The sequence below is a fragment of the Fukomys damarensis genome, unplaced genomic scaffold (genome assembly GCF_012274545.1).
Source record: "Fukomys damarensis isolate Sample0158 unplaced genomic scaffold, DMR_v1.0_HiC HiC_scaffold_12, whole genome shotgun sequence".
In the NCBI taxonomy this organism is placed as follows: domain Eukaryota; kingdom Metazoa; phylum Chordata; class Mammalia; order Rodentia; family Bathyergidae; genus Fukomys; species Fukomys damarensis.
In genome coordinates, this window is record NW_022900924.1 from 52322490 (window position 1) to 52339702 (window position 17213).

Here is a 17213-nt window from a genome sequence, read left to right on the forward strand (position 1 = left end):
CCAAAATTTCTCTGACTGACTTACTATATGCTAAAGACTCAAAAATTGATTATCATCTGCTTAGATTTCTCTCCTTTTTTCTGTGGTTAGCTTTGAAATAGCTTAATCAAAGAATAGTAATATGTAATAAACTGAACACTTCTGGATCTCATTCACTCCACTTCAACCTTCTGAGAAACAGTTTTTTGCCAATATATCCTTCTGCCTTACCCCAGAAACCCATGTCCAAAATAGAGACATTGTCATAGTACTATGACCGATCACACAGTAATTAACAAACTGCATAAAGTCACTTCTCTTTATTTATCCAAAGAACTTTCCAGTTTTAGCTCACAAATGACTTCCACATTCTCCTTTTTATTAGCTCAATCTCCATTCTGAATTTGTTGTTTATCTCAAAGTACCATTTTTTTTTCATGAAAATGTCAAAAATGCTTTTGAAACTTGTTTTACTCAAATTTTTATTTTCAATTTCCTTACTAATTTTGTTCATGAAATTCAGAAAGTATAGCCATGTTTCATTAAAGTTTTACTTTAATATATTATACTTTCATATAATATGTTCATATAATATACTTTCAAATTTACTTTCTCTCATTGGTTACTTTCTCTCCTTGGTTTATACATGCCAGGAGTTTTCCTGGGAGAGCTTTACTACCTATTTCCACTTTGGTCAAAATAGTATCTTGTACACTGCATAAAATTCTGTAATTTACTTGCATTGGGATGCTTTAGATTTCAGCACTTCTTCAATGGATATTCCTTGTGTAACTGATAAGTGTTAATTTGTTTAGAAGTGCCCTGACTATATTTTGTCCCCTTCTGGAAGCAGCACTAACTGGGAAATGTCTGCATTGTATAAACCCCAACTATTCTACCGGGTAATTTTCTACCGCAATCTTGTCAATCCCTCCTGCCCCTGCAGATGCTACAATGCACTGTAAAATCTGGCTGGGGACAGAGCCAGAGGGTGACCCCCAATCTCTGTGCAAGTCTCTGGATGACCCTGGAAACACACTTGCAGGTACGGACTCAAAAGCACAGCCAGAGACAAAATCAGAAAGGAGACTGGAGCTTTCATCTTCCATCTGCATCTCAGATACGAAAATGCAGCAGTGGTCCTGAAGGGTCAAAGAGTTCAACTGGAAGAAGAAGCTATACAAGTTAATGCCCTTCTCCTTGCTCTAAATCCTGTGGCAGACAGGAAACCTTCAGAGTAATCAGGGGAGAGAGAACTTCTTATGGACAAACAGAATTCAAAAATCCCTTGGTTGCCCAGTCCCGGAAATTATTTGTGACAGCAAGGACACAGTGGTTTCTTATTCACTGCTTTTCTAAATAACACTCAGCTTCTTACAAGGGCAATAAATTTCACAGCTTGTACTCAGTATTATTTTTGGGATGGATCCATGTTGATGCAAGAAGCTCTACAATTAACTGTTGAATTTTATTTCAATGAATGTATAATCCAGCAAAGCTTATTCATCCAGCTTCTCTTGATGGACAATGTAAGCTGTTTCCTTTTTCTTTTCCTTTGAAAGCATATACAGCAAACTTTTAAAATAGATCACTTATGCAAATATGAAAGATTACCTTAATAACCCCATCCCCTTTATTTCCAATCAAAGGTATAGTAACTCTTCCAAAATAACTGAATGAGGAAAAGGGATTCCAGACAATAAATTGCTCTACATTCCAATGTGAGGGACTGTAAACTCTGAGACACCAGGGAACCCTGACAGGCCTGAGGACCTCCCCAGAGTGCCCAGAAAGTGAGTAAAGGTGACTCTTCAGCTAAGAGTAGTAAACACATAGCATTGATGAATTAACAAAGAAGGGAGGAGACAAAGGACATTACTACTAAGAGTAGGATCATCCCTAGGAAACATTCTAAGATAGGAGAACTGGTACTTTGATACCAGGCACATGAACGTACCACTTGTTTAAGCTCTTCAGAAATACAAATTTTAGAGGTACAAAATAGTTTATTTCAAAGTACTTTGTGACTCAACTCCTACAAGGTTTTCTTAAGCTCTATCAAAAGAGTGAGTTCATCTGGAAAGTGGGTAGAGCCTTTGCTGACTGAATACAGTCAGGAGAAAGCAGAAAGGAGAAAGCAGCAAGAACAGAGAAGCAGTAAGGAACATAACATGAATGAGGAGAAATGGGTACAGGTGACAGGTACCAATTCCCAATGCCCACCAATAGGAATAGCCGAATAGTTGAAAAGTAACACTATTGTCGCTTTCCCTTTTCTTCTACTGTTCTTTTTTCTTTTCCATATTATTATTTTTCTCTTTGTGCTTCAGTTTGGGTATTTTCTAATAACGTATCTTCAAATTCCTTAGCGGTACCCTGTTACTAACCCTATCAAAGGAATTCCATGTCTTGTACATCTCATCAGTTTTCTTTTTATTTCAGCATGTCACTTGATGCTTATTAGTTTTGTTAGGGTTTGGATCAAAAGTGTCCCTTGAGAGGCTCACGTGTTCAGCAGTGTAGATAATCAGATGATGGGGACACTAAGCTCATTAACACTGATGAGCATATAGCTGAATGTGCTCTCGGGGGTGGGGCCTGGTTAGAGGAAGGGGTCACTGAGGAGTAACCCTGACAGGTATATTCTTGACTCTGACTTCTTCTTCTCTATTTGGCTCTTCCTTTCTCTCTCTCCTTCTTGGTAGTGACGAGGTGACAAGCTTTCCTCCACCATGCTCTCCCGCCATGATGTTTCTGCCATGAAGCCAAATCAACCATCGATTAAAACCATGAGCAAAATAAATCTTTTCTACATCTGAAGCTTTGTAGGCTCTCAGAGGATCAATCACTTTGGCTGTCATACTAATATATTGAAAGAGGGAAAATAGAAGCAGGAAAATAAGTCAGGAGGCAATTGCAAGGGATAGCAGTAGAGAAAGGATTCTGGCTACATATGTAGAGTCAGCAGGACTTTCTAGATTAGACTGTGGAGAAAGGAATCAAAGATAATTTCAACACCAAGGAAAAGGACATTTGGAATTGTTTGTTCCTGAGATAGGAAAACCAAAGAGAAATTTGATGGGAGGAAGATGAGTTCAATTTTGAACATGTTAAAAAGTTTGAGATGAATATTAGACATACAGATGGAGATGCTGACACTTCATATATATATATAAGTCTAGAGCTTAGAGGAGAGGTCTAGGCCAGAGATAAAAGTGAAAGTCAACATTATGAAGATGGCATTAACGTCAAGAAAGTAAATGAGATCACTAAGAGAAAGGAACACAGATTTAAAATACACAGATAACATCTAGAATGGAACTCTAGGGCACACTAATAACTAGAGGTCAAGGAATTGAGAAATCAACAAAGTCTAGAAGGAATAGAGAAGTATGAGGAAAGCCCAGAGGGTGTGGAGGCCAACCAAGAAGGTATTTCCACAAAAAGAGATTAACCATGTCAGTAGTGTACATATTAATGATCAGATATCCAGTTTTGGAATAATTTTAATATTTTAACATCTATACTCACTAGGATGGATATTAAAATGTTATTTAAAATCATGATCTTTTCAATACTGTTGTAGAATATTATAGGTACATATGTATGTGCATGTATATATTTTTAATTTTATCTTTAGTTTTTATCTAAAATAGAATTTCCTGAAAAACTATTCCAATAGTTATTAGTAGGTTTTTATTAAGCAAAAAAGAGTTCTGGCTATATATAAGTTTGGAAAAAGCTAATATGCATTATAAATATATAAAAAAAGCAACATTGTCCAAACTTAACATCATTTCAGAACTCTGGCATACAGAGTCCCTTTTAGTTGTCTCAGATCTTCTGAGCTAACAGTATTTTTGTCCTCACTGCATGGCAAAATTTGTGTAAGCAAATGGTGGGGGTATATTTTCTTTCTGCCACTTCAACAGTTTTACTGAGAATATGATCTTTCTGCTTCTCCATCACTTATGCTAGAAGAATGATGACCTCTGCATTATCTTCACACTGATGGTTCTGTCTGTTCTTAGATTTTCTTCTGTTACTCAACAAATGCCTGAAAGAAGAGATGCTGATTTCTTCAAAAATGTACATAAAGCTCCATCAACTAAATGTGTAGGACAAATTCAATTAACATATTTGAAAGTTAGAACTATATATACCTACACATTAAATATAATACAGTATGATCCTTTAATCAACGTGTGACAATGGTTTTGGGAAAATGATTTTCTATTATGGGCAGAGTCCATTTTAACAGTTCTGTGGTAGTGTTACTGTATTTCCTTATATATATTCCTTGAAATATGTGAAAGTATATATCTCCTCTTTCAACTCCAAAAAGTGAGGAAAGACAGATGATTAAGACTTCAAAAATACTGTTTATTTCCAGGTCAAAAATAAAAAGAAGCAAGGCTAAAAAAAGAAGTGAAATAATAGCTAGCATATTTTGACAATAGAACACCAGTTAACTAAACATTTTCATCTTTTGACTCAAAATATCAGTATTGTTCAAAAAGTACAGCAGAGTTTACTGAAAGGGGCACAGACCAACTGCACATCTTCTGCCTTATTGTTGGTCTGCAGGTATCACAGTTCTCAGACTCAGTTTTAAAGGGGGAAAACAACAACAACAACAAAAAATGCATGAAATAGAATTAGAAAAGTGTATATACCAGGAACCAAAAAAGACATGTACTGTACATTTAACATCCCATTTAACTTTATCTGCACACAAAAGATAGCTCAGAGTTTGGTTACTGCATGGGTGAAAGATTTCTTGAAGTCTAATTTACCTCCTGGCTTGCTTTCTCCCCAGTTCAGTTGTCAACTATATAAAGAACTATTTCTAAGTTGCCAATTACCTACCTCTAAGGGAAGGAGGTACAAATATTAGATTCTCAGACACCTCATGATTAGAGTAGGAGAAACCAGAGTAATTAATGTGCTGATTAGAATCTCTGACATCTGAGTTTCAAAAATATCCAGTTACTAATTTTGAATCAACCTTGGAAATGTCCTAGACATGACATAAGCAGGGGCTGGTAGCCACAGCTGACATCTCTCAGATGGAGCAAAGCCTTACAACCCACACACTGCGTACATTTTATACCCATAATGCATCTCAATACAGAAAGGAGAGCAAGTTCACTATTTCTTATGGTTAAGTAGGTTTTGAGAATTCCTGAACAGTCCAACTCTGAGTCAAGTTGACAACATGCCTTTTGCACTCTGCAGGTCCTTCTGTACGTTAACTTTATTATTTAATATTATTATGTTATCTTTGTTTTGTTTTACCTGTCTGCATCTTATTGTACTGCAAAAATTTTAGAAGCCAATTCAAATATTTTTAGAACAAAGCATGGTATAAATTTAAAGTCACCTTTACAAAATCATTTTGAAATATTAAACCCTTGTAATATAGGTTATAGGTCTCACTCTTCCCAAATATGCACCTCTGGGAGTAGATGGAATAAATATGTTCTAGGTGCCTACCACGTCACCTTTCCTAGGAAAAAAGGAAACACTGGTGAAGAGTACGTCAGTCAGTACTGAGTACATACAGAAAAATAAAGCAGAAAAGCGGACCAGGGATGCCACATAGTTAGGTGACAGTTTAAGATGCTCAGAAAGGGCCTCATTGAGAAGGTGACATATCATAACCTGAAGGGCACAAAGGTGAAGGATTAAACCACACAGGTACCTAAGACAGAGAACTCTAGGAATGGGGAATATCAAACACAGAAGTCCTGAGGCAGAAGAAAGACTGGTCTTTCCATGGCCAAAAGCCCAGCATGGATGAGTCAGTCTGTTAGATGGCAGAGAAAGGGACAGCACAGGTCTACCTGGTAAGGCTGTGAGAGATGATTATAACGACTCTGGCTTATCCTCGCAACAAGAAAAGAGGGTTGTAAAGCCCCCCAACCTCCAAGGCTGCAAACAAAGGAAATAAACAACCCAGAGAAACTGCAGTACTGAAATATCTGAGTGAAGACTGGTAGCTGTGGGAAGAATTAGCTGACAAATATTTACTGAACCCCTATTATTTGCTAAGTATTTTCCTAAGCACTGGGCATATAATGACAGATAAAACACACACCATTACTTGTCCTCACGAAGGTTTAGGCCAGTGGGTAAGATTAACAAATGATTAGGCAAATAATTATAACCATGCTATAACTATGAGGGAAACTGGGTGATTTGTTAGAGAATGATAAGAAGGGAAGATCTGATCTAGTCTAGAGTGTGGCAAGGAACTTCTCTGAAGAAATAGTATTTAAAGAAATTGGCAGTATAAGTAGAATGAGTTAAGTGAAGAGGCTAGGAGGCACAAGACGGTACCAAACAAAGAGCATCTGCAAAAGACTCGAAGAAAAAATAAAATGGCATCTTCAGGAAATTGGAAGGCCATTGAGGTTGGAAGTTAGTGGACAGAGAAGAATGAGTAAATGTTTTGAGTTGAATTCTAAGGGCAATATCAAGAGTTTAGATTGGGGGGCTAAAAAGATTAGAGTTGTATTTTTAAGAGATTATTCTAAAAGCAATGAGACTAAAGGAGGGAAAAGTAAATATAGAACAATCAAGAGACTGCAGAAGCTCAGGGAAAGATGACAACAGAAAGAGGATAGAGAGATGAGAACAGAAAGAGAAATATTTAAAGATGTTTAGGAGGAAAAGAATTAAATGACTGACTGGATTCATGATGGTTGAGGAATATGGTCAAGGATGGTTTATCAAATGACTTTTCTTGAATGTTTTCATAAGTAGATTCTACTTTCTATGTGATGGAGTAGTAAATGTCAATGTGATGTTTTTGGTGTGTGTGGTAAGGAACATCTAAAAGCCAATCATAGTTGGTAATGAGCCATTTATGATATACACATAAGAGCCTCAATATGCACTAGCTACAGTTTGTTGTTTCCACCAATGGAAGAAAGGTGATCATGACTATTCAGGAAAAATGAAGCAGCTGAGTTCTACATTTTAAATCTCCTAATATTCACATTGTTAGAAATATATATATGTAATATGCATATATAGTTTTTAAGCAGAGAAAAATCAATTTTTATAACCTATCACAGTTTAAATAAGTAATTCCATGGCACCAAATATAGCATCTTAGTACACTGAAGAAATAACGAATCATTTCCTCATCAATGAATTGGAATGTATAACCTTTTGAGGAAGAAGCCATTTTCTATTGCTCAGAAATATGATAAAAGTCACTTATTCCTAATCTATAATATCACCAAAGATGTGGAAAGCTATTGCTAGGGGGAAATGAACAAGCTAATGCCAGTGACTTATTTATTTTAAATCATTAAAGATAAATTTATTCATAGAAAAAATAGCATTATTTTTCCTTTTAGAGACCACCAAACTCCAATCATTTTAACTCCATTCTTTATTGCCTTTTTCCACTTAAGTCTTCAAACAGTACCAAAACTAAGTGGGAATTTTTTTGTTTGCATATGGCCAGAAAGGTAAAAGTAAAATAAATAAATAAATAAATAAATAAAAACCAAAACATTTAACACAATCTTTCTAGGAATAGAGGCTGAACCAATCATCTAAATGCTCCAAACAGTCTAACTGGCAGAAGAAATGGTATTATAACCTTAGGCTTTTTCTATGAAATTAAAAAATTTCCCTTAAACTGAAAGTCAAATATTAACTGTTAATTCCTTTGTCACAAACAGTAGTATATGGAAACACTGAGTCTCCTAAGAATCCAAATGCACAGAAAGGCACTAGTCCTAGAATTACATTTACAAAGAGGAACTTTGATTCACACAAAAAAATGCACTTACGTTAACCAGCTACATACATATTTAAACACACACACACAAACTAAAACAGTATTATTCTTACTATGTGGGATGCATTGCAAAATATCTTGCTCATTCTTTCAGTTAAATAAAAGTGCTGGTTGCAGTGTAGTAAAGGTATATGCAACCCACTAATATGCTATAACTCTTAGCTGCTCTGTCTAGAGCATAATCAATGCCAATTTGTAATTCTAAGGAAACATAGTTTTTTCTTTCTTAGAATTAGCCTATGATAGTATTCTAAGTACTCAGAGAAAATTTAAAAAACAAAACAAAACTGTTAACATAGGCTCAGTTTCACGTATCCAGCCTGGACATGGTATGTGCTTTCACAGTGTGTTTAAATCACCCATTTTTCCCAATGGCCCAAGAGAATGGGGAACGATTTACAATTCGGTAGCATGACCTGATGTTTATATCACACATTTTATTAGCCTTTTTTCCGTACTTTATTTTGTTTGATCCTCACAACAACCCTGTGAGGTAGGTGGGGAAAATAGCAGGCTCACTTTACAGATAATGAAGTTCAGGCTCAGCTATCATACAGCTAGTATGGAGACAGAATAAGAACCATTTGCTTTTAGGTTGAAGCTCTTTTCCATAGGCCACATAATTTTGAAAGTATAGTTTCATTTCAAAAAATATATTTTAAATATACAAAAATATGTTAAACTAATGTATTAATATGTAAATGTATGTTAATATGATATATAGATATATAAGTATAAATTGATTCATTGAACTATATAACATTTTAGAAATTTTATTTTATTTATAAATGGGAATTCAACCCAGGGCCTTATGCATTCTAAACATATACTCTAAATGCAAATATTTTTAAAATGTAATCTTCATTTTTATATATATATGTATATATTTTTTGGTACCAGGGATCAAACTCGGGACCTTGATCTTGTGAGGCAGGTGGCAGAACCACTGAGCCAAATCCCCAGCACTTCATTTTTATATTACTGGTTCAACTTTTTCTAGAAAATAACAAAAGACCTAATTCCAAGCTTATCATACCATTGCTTCTCTATCAATAAAAACTTACGGCCACAGAACATATACTTTTTAGGAAGCACCATTTCTTTAGCTCCTGTCTAAAGAAACATAAACAATATGAAGGAACCCAGTGGCCAAGAAAATTGAAGAGAAGTTAGAGGAAGGGCTATTAATGGATTAATGGATTTTATTCCCTTTCAGCTTTTGCTTTTGTCAGAGGATTCGATGGAGAGCTTTAGTGAAGATGACAACTGAAGCCTTTGAAGAAGATCTAAGTCTTGATGAGGTTATTCACAGTGAACTCTTGAATGCACAATGGTGTTGGGACATGGTCTTCAAAATCTTGGTACTTGATGCTTGAAAAAACAAAACAAAAAAAAAATTCCACTAGCAAGTCCAATGATTGTTTTTAAAAGGGGACGTTAAAAAGGTCTGCTCAATAATTAATCAGATTGCTAGATATCATGTTAAAAGTATAGAAAGATGAAAAAGGAAAAAAAAAAGGTTTTAAAAAGATATGCAAAATATGTTCACTGGCTTATCTCTTTAATATTCTACACTACAAACTACAACAGAATCTGAAGTCCTTTACAGAACCACGGAGCATCTATCTGTAGTCAAAGAAAATGATATAAGGAAAACTTCTTGAATCTCTTTGCTCACTCTCCGAGGTATCTGATTATCTTCAAGAGCTTTTGAGGTCTGAAAGCAAGGCCAAAATATTTGTTGAAAGACAGCATCAAATGAAGTTGATTTTGTGAAGCTAAGAAAGAAACTGAAATAAGACTATTATGGTTTGAAGATTTTTTTTTTTGGTACTGGGGATTGAACTTGGGTCCTTGCGTTTGCAAAGCAGGCCACCAAACCGCTGAGCTAAATCCCGGGCCCTGAAGATATTTTTCTAAGCATGGAGAAAAAGTAGTAAAGACTTCAAGGAGAAAAATAGACCCCTTTGCAGGGGTTCATACAAAAAACATATAGCAAAAGTATTGTAAATATGTGCAAATATAATCAAAGAAAAGTTGTATCCATTTATAATTCTAGTTCTGTAAATAATTAGCAACAGCCTATGTTCTCCAGTGGATGTTCTGTTCTATCCCTCCTTCTTACCTCTTGTTAGAACTGTTAATTTCAATGACTTAATTCTGTGCTCATTGTAACTGTTTCCTTTTACTTCATGCCTGTAAACCTTTTTTTTTTCCAAGAAACCAATGAGCTCTTAAAAATTAATAGCAGCTAATAGTATTTGCGGAGTCTTTCATTGTGCCAGGTACTGCTCGAATTACTTTGTACAGATTAATTCATTTCATCTTCACAGAAACTCCATGAATTAAATACTATTATCACCCTTAATTTTCTCAGATTAAGAAACTGAGGCACAGAGAAATTTAAAAACTCAGATAATTATCTAGCTAATAAAAAGTGGAGCCAGGAATTAAACTCAGACCTTCTGGCCAAAGCTACACCCACTGCTTTACAAAACTGGTTTCAACAAAACAAAATTTACCAGGACACGGGTCATTTAATCATGGCTTTAATCAGCCACGTCACAATCTTTCTTTGTATATTCTGATGAAAAAGCGCAATGACTGATTAAATACCCAAGAGTAGCAATGCACAGTTTTAGAAGTCACGGCTCAGAAGTGATACACAGCAGGAATGTCAAAGCAGTTTAAAACATAAAGCATGACATAAAAATATTAACAGTGATAAAGAATTATAAGTGACTTTACTCCCTTTTTTTGCTTAGCTCCCACCCTAGGATTGAACCCAGGGCCTCTCATATGTTAAGCATTCCCTCTACCTCTAAGCAATAGGTGAACCCCAGGCATTTTTTCCTGTATCCTAATTTTTGTGAAGTAGACATGAATTACTTGTGTAATTTTTTGAAGTTTTTAAGCATGCCACCACCATTATCAGCATTAATAAATATATTAAACTTATATATATTAAGATCTGTGAAGAGTGAGTTTATGGTAATGAAATATCAACAAAAACAGCTACTATTTATATAGGCAATTTATCTAGGTACTATTTATCTTCCCTGATATAACAGTTAGAATAGCTGGCAAATACTGGAACCCAGAATCAGAGCTGCTACTTTAACTCTCAGGTCTGTTCTTCCCATTACAATGCAGCCTCTCCAGATGCCAAAATAATTGCATATCTCCCCCCGCCACACACACACCTGGTACTGGGAATCAAACTCTGGACCTTCAGCTTGACAGGCAGGTACCACACCACTGAGTTACATTCCCGGCCCAAGCATATCTTTTATTATCAAGTACACGAAATAAATTTTTCTAAAATTCAGGTATTCTTCCTTGTCTTCTTCTATAGAAAATACTAAATATAAATTATTTACATTCAGTCAGGGTTATCATTTGGGAGCTCTGTTGTTTTCATATAACCAAAAGGGCACAGGTTGCTTCAATTTTAAAATTAGCTGTTCTGCTTTATGATTTTTTTCCTTTCCATCCTGTTGATGGGCCTACCTCTAATGAGTGCTGAAACCAATCACAATTTGTTGCTTTCTGTATCCTGGAGAGCGAGGTACCAGTTAATTAGGCTGGTTAGAACTGTGTCTACAATAAAAATACATAAACCAAGTAAGGATCTGAGAAAAACAAGTGGATTTTGTGCCTTATACTTTGGGTGCACAGGTAATTTTTAAGTTTGTATTCTGATTATGGATGAGGTGAGGTTAGTGGGTTAGTGACCAGTGGGTAAGCTGGTAATTGCTACTTAAATATCGGAATAGTAGAATGTAAACATATCTGCAACGAATCAGTTTATTACACTACAAAAAATGTTTTAGAAGTTGAAAGAAGCCTTCAAAATAATCTAGTACACTTTCCCATACAGTGAAAAATCCTCTTACAATATTCATGATTTTCAAACTTTGCTAATACAAAACTAATGACCCAGAGCTCACAGTCTCTTAACACAATCTGCTTCATCATTGACAAGCTTAATACTTTCTCAAATTCACGATTAATTTTGCACTAAACAGAGAACAAACATACTGCCTATGGAATTTCCCCAGTATTCCTAAAATCTTCTATTTCCTGGGGGAAAAAAAACCAGTTCTAGTCCCCTCAATCTCAATTATCACAGTTATTCCTTTATTTAATCATGAAATTAATTAAAACAGTTCTCTTATTCTTCAAGGCAATGTAGTAACAAAATCAGTTTTTATATATTGTATATTAACACTTTATAGGTTAATTGGGTCTATTTAATCTTAATCTTGATTATACATAATTGGAATGGTAGGAAAGGCTTTGGATCTAGTTCAATTAAAGTTGAAAAGCAATAAAATTCTGAGCTCCCTCCCAAAAATATACATATATATCAGCAAACAGAATTTTAGATACTCTTAGCTGTAATTGTTTATGTTGCTAGATTTTCATTTTCTCATTCTCAGGGTTTTCTGCCTTCCTATCACTGAGGCCTTAAAATGCTGACTTTTGAAAATTTTCATTGCACTAACTACACGACTTCCTATCTGAAATTTCTGGTGTTCCAGGAAATTATATATATAAATGTAATATAATGTATCGTATATCTATGTGTATGCACATACACATGTACAGGCATATTTCTCAATTCTATGTTCTCGACATCTAAGTTTTACATTCACATTAATTTCCTTAATAGATGCCATTTTTACCATATCCTAGCATCTTGATTCAGGAAAACAATCTACCCTTGGAGTCAAGTCATTGCTAGCCATTCTCTTAGCAAGAATAGAGTCCCACGGTAGGCAACCTTCTCAATGATTCCCCTTTGAGGCCACAGTGATTAAATTCTTAACAAAGTGTCATTTAATACAGAGGTGACTCTTTGCTAAAATATAGTATAAAGCATACATGCTTGTAGAGGCTGAAGAAGGAGGATCACTTGAGCCCAGGAGTTCGAGACCAACCTAAGCAACATAGGGAAACCTCATTTCAAAAAAGTAGAATAATGGTTGGGATTGGGGGTAGCTCAGTGGTAGAGTACATAGCATAGCAAGCACAAGGCCCTGTGTTCAATGTCTAGCACTACAAAAATAAATATTTGACATAACCTGTTTTTTTCTATTAAACATGACTCAGCCACTATTTTAGTGATCATCATTATGGTTTTATAAGATACACAACCAGTAGTATAAAGGTATGTATCTTATATACCCTATTCTCAACCAAGTTTCACATAAATCCCTTTATTAATTAAACTAAGATTATATTTTTGTATTTGTTGTATAATTCACTTTACTATTGCTATTATTCAAAATGTCCCACAATAAACATACGAGAAGATAAAAACAGAGAAAAGTCACCATTTCTGCTGAGTCCAAGCAGATAATCGACCAATTCAAAGTAACAGAGAATGAGATCATCCATGTATATCTGTCTAAATTATCTTTGTAGTTTATTGATTTTATTAATAGAGAACAAGCTATTCTTTGAAATGCCTTAAGCCAATGCTAAACATCAAGAACAAGGTCAAACACTAACTGCAAGACTTGTTTAAAGAATAAAGGATCCAGGGGCTTGGGATGTAGTGCAGTGTTATAGTGCCTGCTTGGCTTACTCGAGGCCCTGGGATTGATCTCCAGCACCACAAAAGAAAGAAAGATGGAAGGAAAGAAGGAAGGGGGTGATGGGAGGAAAAGAGAAAGAAAGGGATGGGGGAGAGGGGAGGAAAGGGTGTAGAGTACCTAAGTTGCAATTCAAATAAAACAAAGCCCATCCCATTTAGTAAAACTGAGATGCTCAGAAGAACCTGCCAAAGCAATACAAACCTAGCTTGCAAACAAAGGCAATAACCATCACATCACTGGGTCAGGTCAGCAACATTCTATACAATGTACCTGAGTAATGACAAGGTTTAAAGCCAATTAGAATATTGCCAAACCTTCCTTGAGCTCTGAAAAACAATAGCATACGGTCTAACTGCACTCTTAAATAGTGCAAATGATTTTAAGGACAGAAAGCTATAAGGAATATTCATTAAATTATCCTAAAGCCTGACTGTTCCTTAGTATTACAAAAATAAAACATGCTCATAGTAAAAATTCAATCCATCAGAAACAGTATACATTAAAAATACAAGTAGACAAGATCTCTAGTCTCATTCTCCAAGAAATTCTGTCTATAGTTCCTTATATAGGTTTGAAGAGATTTTTATACGTAAGTAGTAAATATATGCTTCTTATCATTATCATATAGTTCTCACACTATGATATAGTTTTGTATTGTTTTTCTCAGTTATCTTAGCGATTTTTCCATATCTGCATTATTGGATTCACTTCATTCTAAGAGCCTCAAAGTATTACATTGTATGAAGTTATTTATTTAACCAGGCCTCTGTTCTAGCATGTCTAGATTATTTCTAGTTTTTTTTAATATCAAACAATACCGTAACAGATATCTTCCTATGCAAATTTTGTGTGCAAATGCAAATAGATGTAAAAGATTAATTCCTAGAAGTACTGCCTTCTAATAGAATTAAACAAATTCTAAACAAGAAGCCAGAATACCTACAAAAGAGACCAGAAAAAAAATTATGAGTTAAATGGTCAGTGACTAATAGGTACCAAACACCACAAAGTTAAGGGTTTTTTTTTTATTTGTTTTTTAAAGTTTTGAAAATTAACAAACTGCTGAATTAGGAAAAGTGACAGAGAGACAGGTAGACAAACAGAGACAGAAACAGAAACAGAGAAAAAATTTACTATCTGAATAGAAAGTTGTATAAAAAGGGCTGATGAATTATCTAAGAAATGCAAGAAAGGAAAGATGGAAAGGAGGAATAAGTGGGAAAAATGGAAAGAAAATAGCCATCAGGCCTGGTAGCAAATGCCTGTAATCCCAACTTTAAAAAAATTTAAAAGTACATCATGTTTTGATATAGTCCAATCCTCAGTACCAGGAGGCAGAGGAGGACAAAGAGAAAGAGGAGTAGGTGTAGGAATAAAAGCCAGATGTTGTGGCGCATGCCTGTAATCCCAGCATTCAGGAGGCTGAGACAGGAGGAACATGGAGTTTGAGGCCTACCGGGGCTACACAGTGAGGCTGTCTCAAAAAGAAACTGGAAAAAGCAGGGGTGGGGAGGAGGAGGAGGAATAAATAAGGCAAAATAAAGAAATAAAGAAAAAAAGACACTTTTGGATCTCTTGCTTAAACCTAAGGCATAAAATATAATTGATTAATAGATCTAGAATATATACTATTATATAGCTAAACTTGGATGCTACTTGATTTAAATGACATGAAATCTAATTTTTACAAGGCATCAATGGATTTATTTTTATGAAGTTATAAAGCATTAAACTCCCAAAAAGGAAAGCAGAACAATAAACTTCCAGGAACAAAAAACCCTGTCAACTTCTTGAATGCACGATGGATTTGACAAAGAAATAGTAACAATTGTCTCATATATACAAAACAAACCTCTTTGGAAGATCCTGATTAAAACATGAAGAGATTTAAGCTTATATTTTTCAATTACATTCCTGAAGTTTCCTTTGCCCATCCAAGGCTATTCCAACATTTTACCTAATATAAAGTACAGCCAACAACTTACCTCTCCCAGAGTGCTAGGATTTGAGTGCCACAGTACAAACTGATTCATGGTTTTGTCCATTAATAGTCCGTGGGTTTCTTTACATAAAGTCCATGTTAGAGTCCATATATTTCAGTGCTCTGTAAAAACTGAAAACCTTAAGAATGTCAATGCACATACCTGTTACCACTTGGAAAACAATATGAGTAACAGTTATACTATAGACATACTTAGATGTGTCAAGTTTATTGGATGTGACATCAAACAGTAGATTGAGGTGGCAAAATTAGACTAAGACAACAAAAACTTAGAGGACTGCAAAACATTATTTTTAAAATAATATTTATATGTACACTAAACATGGCACCACAATAACAGCATACAAAAATGCGGAGTACTTAGACACCAGAATTTTCCAGAAACTTGGAAAAGATCTAAAAGTAGGCAAACATAGAAAATTTAAATGCTACAATAATGTATTTACATGTCTACTTTTGAGCTTTTCAACCTATTTGAAGAATATCCTAGGTTCTGTATCTGAAAGTGCTTACAAGTTTCTTCTTGTAAACACAAATCCACACTCAACACAACAATGTGACATAAATTTAAGGTCTTCCACTCTAGCCAATCTGAGTCTGGAACTCGTCAAGAGCCAATCTTATTAGATCGCCCTGATACACAGTCATCTCCCTGGGACTGCATATAGGTAACGATTCATGGGCAGCTCTCATCCATCTACACTTTATTCCATTTGATAACCAAAAACAACTCGGTCACAGTGCTTGTTTTTTAAGTGCATGTTCCCTCTTTGTTACACTTTAGGATGCTTTTTACAAAGGAAACCCATTAATCTTCAGGGATTCATTCCTCTGGGGAGTGTCCTACAACTGGTTCTTATGTGTACACGTGAGGTGAAACTTCTGATTAGATTTTTATGAATTATTCTTTCCACTTGTTATGAAACAACCCCACTACACGAAAACATTAAGAAGTTTGTACTGCTAAAAGCACCGAAGACACCAATCGACAGCTCAGTGCACTACAACTGCACCGTATCCTTTGATGACCTCCCTAATATCACTCCCCTTTTAGACGTTCTTCCCACAACAGTATAAAAGAACCTGAAAAAAATCAAATATAGTAATCGCCTTATGCTGACCACCCAGAGAAAACTGTTAATACACATTTGTAAAGTTCGTTAACTGTAACACACACACACACACGCACGCACGCACGCACCCCCGTCCTGAATCTCCCCTATACAAGCACAAACCGAAACTGGAGTCACAGAGGCAGGGATACTGATGTGAGAGAAGTTCCCCCGCTAAGCCACAGTAGGCTTCTTGTATTAACTCATTCATTCCTTCCTGACAGCGTCTAAAAAACTCCTGACAGCGGCAAGGTACAGTCAGTCTACAGATTAAGAGACGAGAAAGCCGAAGCTTCCATATAACGGGCTGGGGTGGGTGAGAAGTGAGCTCAGCTCAGATCTCGTTCTCTCCACCACAACCCACAGCCAGAAGCGACGGATTCCAAGACCAGAAGACTGTATTTCCTGACAGTCCTCGACCCCCACACCTGGTTCTCAAGAGTTCCCCGCATCCCTATCCCCTCAAGGAGTCTCGAGCCAGGAAGCCTCCCTCCAGTCACCACCTATTGTGGGAGCCACCTCTCTCCGCCCCAATTCGCGGCCAGCAACCCTGGCCATCGGTCCCAGCTCCACCCGTGTTCCAGTCAGGCCGGCAGCTTACCTGCCAGGGATCCAAGGCTCCCAGCATGCCACAGACCGTGCGCCCCTCCCATCACAACACGCTCGCCACCAGGTGCCGCCTCCAGATATAACTTCCG

At 35.9% G+C, this 17213-nt stretch overlaps 1 protein-coding gene across 6 annotated transcripts in view; it reads right to left on the reverse strand.

Moving 5' to 3' along the window:
- Map3k13 (mitogen-activated protein kinase kinase kinase 13) overlaps positions 1-17213 on the reverse strand; it is a 151486-nt gene extending 134273 nt beyond the window's left edge. The window contains exons 1-2 of one of the 6 annotated variants that reach the window (XM_010624218.3): positions 17117-17213; positions 15387-15514 (exon numbers count right to left, since the gene is read on the reverse strand). The gene's annotated coding sequence lies outside the window, so the exon portion shown is untranslated. Of the gene's footprint in view, positions 1-15386; positions 15523-16638; positions 16920-16943; positions 16970-17018; positions 17084-17116 lie in introns of those variants that run through there. The other 5 variants (XM_019207510.2, XM_010624222.3, XM_019207511.2 and 2 more) reach the window with 5 other exon arrangements.